Source organism: Saimiri boliviensis, chromosome 16 (assembly GCF_048565385.1).
Source record: "Saimiri boliviensis isolate mSaiBol1 chromosome 16, mSaiBol1.pri, whole genome shotgun sequence".
NCBI classification, from domain to species: Eukaryota; Metazoa; Chordata; class Mammalia; order Primates; family Cebidae; genus Saimiri; species Saimiri boliviensis.
In genome coordinates, this window is record NC_133464.1 from 68,671,946 (window position 1) to 68,682,113 (window position 10,168).

At 43.7% G+C, this 10,168-nt stretch overlaps 1 pseudogene; it reads right to left on the reverse strand.

The window, feature by feature from the left end:
* Window positions 1-4,650: 4,650 nt before the first annotated feature.
* Window positions 4,651-10,024, reverse strand: LOC101053022 (M-phase-specific PLK1-interacting protein pseudogene; annotated as a pseudogene).
* Window positions 10,025-10,168: the final 144 nt, after the last annotated feature.

Genomic DNA, 10,168 nt, shown 5'->3' on the forward strand with positions numbered 1-10,168 from the left:
CAATCCAAGTACTCAATGGTTAGCTTACTTCACAAGTTTCTTTTAATTCCACACAGACATGGGGGTTGGGATAAGAAGATTGTAGTAAATATGAAGGATAGGTAATCTTCAGTAACTTCTGCTTTTGTATAAAATTGTAAATGAAATCAAAAGAAAGCTTTGTTCTTAGAGTAATCTAGGCGTACTGTTATTTTGAAATCCACCAGTCCTGCTCACAACCAACTTCACCTAACCTTGGGGAACTCTGAAGGGAGGTAATCTTCTAATTATTAACACTAGTTAGCAACATGTCTACAGGAAATCATTATTATTTCCTCTTTGATGCCAGGTGCTACTTTTTTTTTTAACAAAATTTTTTTTTTTTTTGAGACAGGGTCTCACTCTGGTTGTCAAGACTGGAGTGCAGTGGTGAGATCTTGGCTCACTACAACCTCAACCTCCCAGGCTCAGGTGATTCTCCCACCTCAGCCTCCCGAGTAACTTGGATTATAGGCACATGCCACCACACCCAGCTAATTTTTTGCATTTTTAGTAGAGATGAGGTTTTGCCATGTTGCCCAGGCTGGTCTCAAATTCCTGAACTCAAGCAGTCTGCCTGCCCCAGTCTCCCAAAGTGCTGGGATTACAGGCCTGAGCCACCACGCCCAGCCTGTAGGTGTTATTCAAAGTACCTTCATTGCCACTGTATCCTCAGGCTGTGATTGTCCTTGAAAAAGTTCTGTTTTGGCTTTATTGAAATTATTTGAATGATTTTCCTTCTATTAGCAAGGCTCTCAACAATCTAGACCAAGATGAATTCATCAGAAAATGAAAGGTAGCAACTAATAAGTCAAATGTCACTGCTATAACATGGTATGTCATTTCTGAAAAACCTTGCATTCTACAGAAAACACTAAAAAAAAGAAGCAGTTCATGAAAATATAGGGCTTGAGAGATCAAGGCAAACCACTCCAGCACAGCAGCTTTGTAACCAACACGCTAACCACTTGGACCACCCATGTCAGCACCTCAGTGTTTGGAGTTTGCCATAGGAGCTTTTTTATTTTGAGTAGAAATGGAACAATATATAAGGGCTGTGGGTACCAGAGTGGCACAGATGAGAGTAGAGCCTTGAGCCATGGTGGGCATGGAAGGCAGCAACCTGCCAGGAGCTGAAAGCCCCACGAGGCTGGTGAGTGGCCTAGCTGCAGGTGATTTTTTTTCTCCTCTAAATATTCCAGAAAAAGGTTCCAACTGCCTGTGCAGCAGCCCAACTAAAGCCTTTTTTGTTTACTCCCCCTAATCTGGCTCCCCCTTTGAGGAAAAGAACATGCTTTCACATTCCTTTCATGTTAATATTATACCCTTCCATTCACATTACAGAAACACGTGTAGGCACAACATAGGTTGTACTATTTCATTTAAAATTCACACAGCAATAATCTACAGAGGGTAGATGATGTCCTGGGTTAGGTGAATAGGGAGGAAAATACTTAGCTGGCTCAGTGGAGTAAGATCTGTCTTTTTCAATACTAGCAATACAGGAAGGAAGGAACCCCCCTTTTTTATTTTAAGAATTTCAATTTTTGAAATAAAGAGGTTACCATTAAGGTTTCTCTTCCCCAAACCTCCAAGACCCACCAAAATTTGGAAATTGTGAGTTGTTACACTGTTCTGCTTTTGCTTATTCAAAGAAAACTTGTTTAAGGCCTCTTTGGGTATTGCTTTCTTAGAATGCAGAATGAATGATTCTTTGAACATCCCAAGAAACTTATATCAGAATTGTTAAGTGTGCTCTGAATGAAGAGACCCTCCAAACAGGCTTTGTATGAGCAACATGGCTGTTTATTCACCCGGGTATGGGAGGGCTGAGTCTGAAAAGAGAGTCAGTGAAGGGTGAAGGGATAGGAGTTGGTTTTATAGGTTTGGGGTAGGCAGTGGAAAGTTACAGAAGTTATAGTTCAGGGCAGTTTTTGCAAGCTGGGAGGGGGTTGTAGGGTCTGGAGTCATGAGGTTGACCTGTCAGTTGAGCAAGGTTGGTTACAAAGTCCAGTTGCCTTATCATTTGAGGTCTTACATTTAAATCTTAAACTATCTCCAGTTAATTTTTGTATGTGATGAAAGGTATGGGTCCAGAATCATTATTCTGCATATAGTTAGCCAGTTGCCCCCACACCATTTATTGAATTCTTGAATAGGGAGTCTTCCCCCATTGCTTGTTTTTGTCAGCCTTGTCAGAGATCAGATGGTTGTAAGTGTAAGGCTTTATTCTGAGTTTTCTTTTCTGTTCCATTGGTCTGTTTGTCTGCTTTTGTTCCATGCTGTTTTGGCTACTTTATCGTTTGAAGCCTCTGGCTTTGCCCTTTTTGCTTAGATCTGCTTTGGCTATGTAGGCTCTTTTGTGGTTTCATATGAATTTTAGAATAGTTTTTCCTAATTCTGTGAAGAATGACATTGGCAGTTTCATTGCAATAGCACTGAATTTGTAAATTGCTTTGAGCAGTAAGGCCATTTGAACAATATTGATTCTTCAATCCATGAGCATGGAATGTTTTTCCATTTAATTGTTACCTCTAATTTCTTTCAGCAGTGTTTTGTAGTTCTTGTAGAGATCTTTCACATCCTTTGTTAGCTGTATTCCTAGGTATTTCATTTTCTTTGTGGCTACTGTAAATGGAATTCTGTTCTTGGTTTGACTTTCAGCCTGGACATTATTGGTGTATAGATATGCTGTTGACTTTTGTACATTGATTTTTTTATCCTTAAACTTTACTGAAATTGTTTATCAGTTCTAGTAGCGTTTTGGCAGAGTCTTTAGGGTTTTCTGGGTATAGAATCGTATCACCAGCAAAGAGAGAGAGTTTGACTTCACTTCCTATTTGCATGCCTTTTCTTTCGTTCTTCTGTCTGAGGGCTCTGGGTAGAACTTCCAGTACTATGTTGAATAGGAGTGGTAAGACTGGACTGGGCATCATTGTCTCGTTCCATTTCTCATGGGGATTGGTTCCAGCCTTTGCCCACTCAGTAGGTTGGGGCTATGGGTTTATCATAGATGGCTTTTATTATTTTGAGGTATGTTCCTTTGATGCCTAGTCTGTTGAGGTTTTTAATGTGAAAGGATGTCAGCTTTTATCAAAAGCTGTTTCTACATCTATTGAGGTGATCATATAGTTTTTGCTTTTAGTTCTGTTTATGTGGTAAATCACATTTATTGATTTGCATATGTTGAACCAGCCTTGCATCCGTGGACTGAAGCCTTCTTGATTGTGGTGTATGAACTTATTGATGTGCTGCTGGATTCTGTTTCCTAGTATTTTGTTAAGAATTTTTGTGTCTGTGTTCATCAGAGTAATTGGCCTGAAGTTTTCTTTTTGTGTTCATCTCTGCCAGATTTTGGTATTAGGCTGATGTTGACTTCATAGAATGAGTTAGAAAGGAGCCCCTCATCCTTTAATTTTTTTTAAATTTTTTATTTTTTTTAAGATGGGGTTTCACCATGTTGGTCAGGCTGGTCCTGAACTCCCGACCTCAGGTGATCTACCAGCCTTGGCGTCCAAAGTGCTTGGATTACAGGCGTGAGCCACCCATCCTCAATTCTTTGGAATAGTTTTCAATAGAACTAGTACCAGTTGTTTGTACATCTGGTAGAATTCAGCTGTGGCTCCATTTGGTACAGGGCTTTTCCTTGTTGGTAGATTTTTTATTAATTATTTGATTTCAGAACTCAATATTTGTCTATTTAAGGTTTCAATCTCTTTCTGATTCAATCTGGAGAGATTATATGTTTCCAGGAATTTATCCATTTCCTCTAGATTATCTAATTTGTGTGCATAGAGTTGTTTATCGCATTCTCTGAGAATCTTTTGTATTTCCGTGGGATTGGTTGTAATGTCATCCTTGTTATTTCTGATTGTATGTATTTGGCTCTTCTGTTTTTTTCTTTCTTTAGCTAGCAGTCTATCAATTTTTTTTTAAACTAATTATTGGTTTCATTGATCTTTTGTGTGGATTTTTGCACCTAGACTCAAAAACAAGAACAACAACAACAACAACAACAGCATTTCAAAAAGCACTTCATTCAGGGCTTCTCGAGTTTTAGTTATTTCTCTTCTGCCAGCTTTGGGGTTGGTTTATTCTTTTTTTTTCCTGTTTCCATAATTGCAAAGTAGGAATGTTAATTTGAGATATTTGTAATTTCTTGATGAAGGCATTTAGTGCTAGAAACTTTTAACACTGCTTTAGCTGCATCCTGGAGATTTTGGTATGTTGTGTCCCTATTTTCATTAATTTCAAAGAGTTTTTTTATTCCTGCCTTTATTGTATTTTATTTTTCTTTTTTCTTTTTTTTTTTTTTTAGCTATAAGACAAAATATTTTAAAACATTGAAAAAACATTAAAAGACAAATGTCCATTATATAACCAGGAATGTTAAATATATGGAAGCTGTAAATCTCTAAAATGTGGTATTTCCAAGGCTAAATGTTGCAAATTATCCTACTCTTTTTCTCTAATATCAACAGAACAGTACCCGATATGATGAAAAATAACAAAAAGACCTTACTAATTATCCAATCAAAGCCATCATCTTTGGGTAAACTTATATCAACACGAGTTAAAATTTTGTCCACGATGTTCCTGACACACGAAGCTTCCAGCTGAATTTCATTAACGTTAACAAAAGTATCTTCCTTTTTTTGCCTGTGAATGTTTGAGTATTTCTGTATTGTTGGCTTATCTAAACTACAAATAGTGGTTCTAGGCCTGCCCAAGAATGTTCAAGCATTGAAGGCTTGAAATAATTTTCCAACTCATTAGGCATTCTGTTTTCTCTAACACGTGGTGATCCAAATGGCACAGATTTCATTGGAGAACCCTGGGGGTGGGTCTTCTGCTGCCCTGGGGAGTAGCCGAATTGCTGCTGGGATCCCGAGGGGGACATGGAGTAGGCTCCAGGGTAGCCGCCAGGGTACGAAGACCCGAACCAGGTCCCCGGGAAGCTGCCATCATGTGGCAGAGTGGCTGCTCCCCGTAGGGGCCTAGACTGGGACCCCTTCGGCGGCCTATGGTGCGGACTCCCGTATCCGTCTGGAGGAGAGGGCGGCCGTGGTCCGCCCCCACCTGGGATACCCTGCAAGCTGCTTCCGCTACCTCAGCCTCCTCCACCTGGACCAGGGTAAGGATTCGGGGCTGAAAATTCTGTTGCTGCTTGTCGGGAGACGGATCCGAAGTCCTGGCAGCGGCCTTCTCCTCTGCCTTAATTTAAATGTTCACCCAAGCCGGGCGCGGTGGCTCAAGCCTGTAATCCCAGCACTTTGGGAGGCCGAGGCGGGTGGATCACGAGGTCAAGAGATCGAGACCATCCTGGTCAACATGGTGAAAGCCCGTCTCTACTAAAAATACAAAAATTAGCTGGGCGTGGTGGCGCACGCCTGTAGTCCCAGCTACTAGGGAGGCTGAGGCAGGAGAATTGCTTGAACCCAGGGAGCGGAGGTTGCGGTGAGCCGAGATCGTGCCATTGCACTCCAGCCTGGGTAACAAGAGCGAAACCCCGTCTCAAGGAAAAAAAAAAAAAAAAAAAAAAAAAAAAATGTTCATCCAGGAGTTATTCAGGAGCAAATTATTTAATTTCCATGTATTATTGTAGTTTTGAAAGATTTTCTTGATACTGATTTCTGTTTTTGTCACACTATGGTCAGAGTGTATACTTGGTATGATTTCAAACTTTTTGAATTTATTGAGGCTTGCTTTATGGCCAGCCATGTGGTTGATCTTAGAATATGTTGTGTGCACACATGAGGATATATCTTCTGTGCTTGCTGGGTAAAGTGTTCTGTAGATGTCTATCAGGTCCATTTGGTCAACTGTCAAGTGTAAGTACAGTTTGTTAGTTTTTTACATAAGTGATCTGTCTATTGCTGTCAGTGGGGTGTTGAAGTCTCCTGCTATTATTGGGTGGTTGTCTAAATCTTTTTGTAGGCCAGGAAAAACTTATGAATTTAGGTGCTCCAATGCTGGGTGTGTGCATATTTAGGCTAAGTCTTCTGGTTGGATTGTGTCCTTTACCATTCTATAATGCCCTTCTTTGTCCTTAATTTTTATTGGTTAAAAAATGTTTTATCGCTGGTGGCTCACACTTGTAATCCCAGCACTTTGGGAGGCTGAGGCAGGCAGATCACAAGGTCAGGCATTTGAGACCAGCCTGGACAACATAGTGAAACCCCATCTCTACTAAAAATACAAAAATTAGCCAGGCATGGTGGTGGGCTCCTATAGTCCCAGCTACTTAGGAGGCTGAGGCAGAAGAATTATTTGAACCCGGGAGGTAGAGGTTGCAGTTGAGTCGAGATGGTGCCACTACACTCCAGCCTGGGTGACAGAGCAAGACTCCATCTCAGAATATATATATATGTTTTATCTAACATAAGAATAATGACTCCTGCTCTTTTTTGTTTTCCATTTGCATGATAGATCTTTCTCCATCCCTTTACTTTCAGCCTGTGGATGTCGTTGGGAATGAGGTAGGTTTCTTGAAAACAGCAGATGGTTGAGTCTTGTCTTTTGACCCCGTCTGTCACTTTTTAAGTGGGGTGTTTAGCCTGTTTACATTCAGTATTAGTATTGACGTGAGATTTTTATCCTGTCATTATTAGTTGGTTGTTGTATAGACTTCTGTGGTTGCTCTGTATTGCCTATGGGCTGTGTGCTTAAGTGTATTTTTGTGGTAACAGGTTCTTTCAGTTCCATGTTTAGTACTTTCTAAAGGATCTTGTATATGTCTGGTCCAGTTGAAATGAATTCCCTCAGTGTGTTTCTCTGAGGATTTTACTTATCCATCACTTAAGAAGCTTTTTGGTGGGATATGAAATTCTTTTTTTTTTTTTGAGACGGAGTTTCACTCTTGTTACCCAGGCTGGAGTGCAATGGCGCGATCTTGGCTCACCGAAACCTCTGCCTCCTGGGTTCAGGCAATTCTCCTGCCTCAGCCTCCTGAGTAGCTGGGATTACAGGCACGTGCCACCATGCCCAGCTAATTTTTTGTATTTTTAGTAGAGACGGGGTTTCACCATGTTGACCAGGATGGTCTCGATCTCTCGACCTCGTGATCCACCCGCCTCGGCCTCCCAAAGTGCTGGGATTACAGGCTTGAGCCACCGCGCCCGGCCTGGATATGAAATTCTTAATTGAAATTTGTTTTCTTTAAGGACACTGACAACAGATCCCCAGTCTCTTCTGGCTTGTAAGGTTTCTGCTGAAAGGTCTGTTGCTAGGCTGATGGGGTTTCCCATATGTATAACCTGGCCCCTTGTCTTCTGCTTCAAGATTTTTTCCTTTTGCATTGACCTTGGTGAATCTGATGACTATGTGCCTTGAGGATGATCATCTTATATAGTATCTACCTTGGGTTCTCTGCATTGCTTGGATTCACATGTCAACCTTTCTTGCAAGATTAGGGAAAGTTACATGAACTGCATCCTCAAATGTATTTTCCAAGCTGTTTATTCTCTCTCCTTTTCGCTCAGGAATGCCAATGAGTCATATGCTTGGTCTCTTTACATAATCCCATATTTCTCTGAAGTTTTGCTCATTTTTAAAAATTCTTTTTTGTAGGGCCGGGCACGGTGGCTCAAGCCTGTAATCCCAGCACTTTGGGAGGCCGAGGTGGGTGGATCACAAGGTCAAGGGATCGAGAGCATCCTGGTCAACAAGGTGAAACCCCATCTCTACTAAAAATACAAAAAAATTAGCTGGGCATGGTGGCGCGTGCCTGTAATCCCAGCTACTCAGGAGGCTGAGGCAGGAGAATTGCCTGAACCCAGGAGGCGGAGGTTGCGGTGAGCTGAGATCGCGCCATTGCCCTCCAGCCTGGGTAACAAGAGCGAACGAAACTCCGTCTCAAAAAAAAAAATTCTTTTTTGTCTGAGTTGGTTAGAACTCTGAGATTCTTTCCTCAGCTTAGTCTATTCTGCTGTTAATACTTGCAATTGTATTATAAAATTCTTCTAGTAAATTTTTCAGCTATAGAAGTTGTTTGGTTTAAAATGGCTATTTCATCTTTCAGCTCTTGGATTACTTTGCTGGAATCCTTGGATTAGTTTCCAACTTTCTTCTGAATCTTGATGAGCTTCCTTGCCGTCCAGATTCTGTTTTCTACATCTGTCACTTCGGACATTTCCAACTGGCTTAGAACCATTGCTAGGGAGCTAGTGGAGTAAGTAACATCTGGAGGTAAGGAGACACTCTGGCTTTTTGAATGGCCAGAGTTCTTGTGCTCATTTCTTCTCATCTGAGTGTTTGTATTCCTTTAACCATGGTGTATGTTGAATATAGTCAATTGGCTGCATTTCTTCATGTTTTCTGAGGGCCAAGGCTCTGTGCAGGGTCTTTGTGGTTGAATTCTTACCTCAGTTTTACAGGAAGGTCTTAGTAAACTATTTTTGTAGTTTGGGCTGAATTCCAGTAGATGGCGCTTAAGAGTAATGGTCAGTACACGGATCTTAGCCACATAGCTCCTTTGTATTTCCTGGTGTTTGTGGCTGTGCTTTGCGGTACAGTGGGAAGAACGGTGACCACCTCATCAGGTCCGCTCCTGGGCCCTGGGGGAGTCCCTTCCAACCAATGGCACGGTGCCCATGTCTCTTGTGTCAAGGCTGTGGTAGGGAGATAGGCCACCCGTTTTCCAGCCAGCTGGCCCTGCAGAGGGAGGCCCGCCCACTTCTGTGGTAGCCCACAAGTTCATGTAACTCAGTCCTCTCAGTACTGAGTGTGGGCTCTTCTCCGGGTCTAGTGCCTGCTACAGATCTCGCCTTGGCACTCCCAAGCTGCAATCTTGCAGGCTTAGGCTTTTTGTTCCCTCCTCAGTTTAGGGAGAGCAGGGGTGGGACCCCGGCAGCGGCAATGGCAGAGGGCCTATCAGTTGCCTCTGGAGACTCTACCCCAGACAAGTGCAAAACCACAGCCAATTGGAGTGAGCAGCCAGGGTTGGGGCAATGTGCTGCCGGCCCTGAGCTGGGGGTCCTGCCTGAAGAGCAGGTGGTCAAGCAACCTGATCCAGAAGACAGTCTGACCTCCTCTCTGTAGGATGCTGTGAGAAAGTGATCGTTATTCCCTCCTTAGCCTGGAGGAAACAAGGGTGGGTACTGTGGTGGCAGCAATGGTTGAGGCCTGTCAATTGTCTCTGGAGCTCTATCCCAGAGAAACACAGAGCCACCACCAACTGAAGTGATCAGGCAGGACCTGTGCTGGGCCCAAGCCAGGAGGCACCGTGCCCAGTGAGGAGCAGCAGGGCCAGGGAATCGTGTGGAAAACAGTCTGGCTGCCTTTCCATGTGGCAGCTGTGGCGTGCTGGAGGCCTGTAACAGCTGTTGGGCTTTTTGCTCCCTCTCCAGCCTGAGGGCAGCAGCCGCACAGGCTGCAGCAGTGCAGAGGGCCTGTTGGTTACCCCTGGGAGCTCCATCCCAGAGAAATGAAGGCTGTGACCAGCTGCAGTGTCAGGTGGTGGGTAGGATGGCTGCGATGGAGGCCCAGGCCAGTGGGCCTTGCCTGGCAAGGTGCAGCAGAGGTGAGGCCTGCAGTCTGTCCACTCCCCAGCACCATGGATATGGCCCCTATCCTAGGGCACACAAGAGACCCGGGCCTACCTTGCTGGCTAGGCTATGGCAGCTGGTGCTGGGCTTCTCAGGGATCCACACTGGCTTGAGCAGTGGCTCTGCCCAGACTCCCAAGTAGCTCTCTGTGGGGGGCGGGTGGAGTCAAGGAGGACCTCCTGTGCCAGGGGATTGCAAAGGTCCATGGCAGAAGTGTTGGTCCTCAGAAGCCTTCGCTCACTCACCCTTTCCCTGCTGCAGGGAGCCTCCCCTTGCTCTGCACCAATCCCAGGTGGGTAGCTGTCTTGCCTTCCTGCCCTCTGCTGGCCATGAGTCACCACTGCTTCCTTGATGAATCCCAACACAGCCTGTGGGACGATCAATCTGAAGAGCTCGTGTTCATTCACCACTCCATCTCCTCTTGGGAGAGCTGCGCACACCAGCTGCTTCTGGTCAGCCATCTTGGCGCTTCACATGCTTGTTTTCTTAAGTAGAATTTACTAACTTGGAATAGAATCATCTAAAACTTAAGAGTAGAGAGTTTATTTTTATAAATAGAGGGATAGAAAGAGGTAGAGGGAGAAAGTAATTCTAGTGGGCCAAGT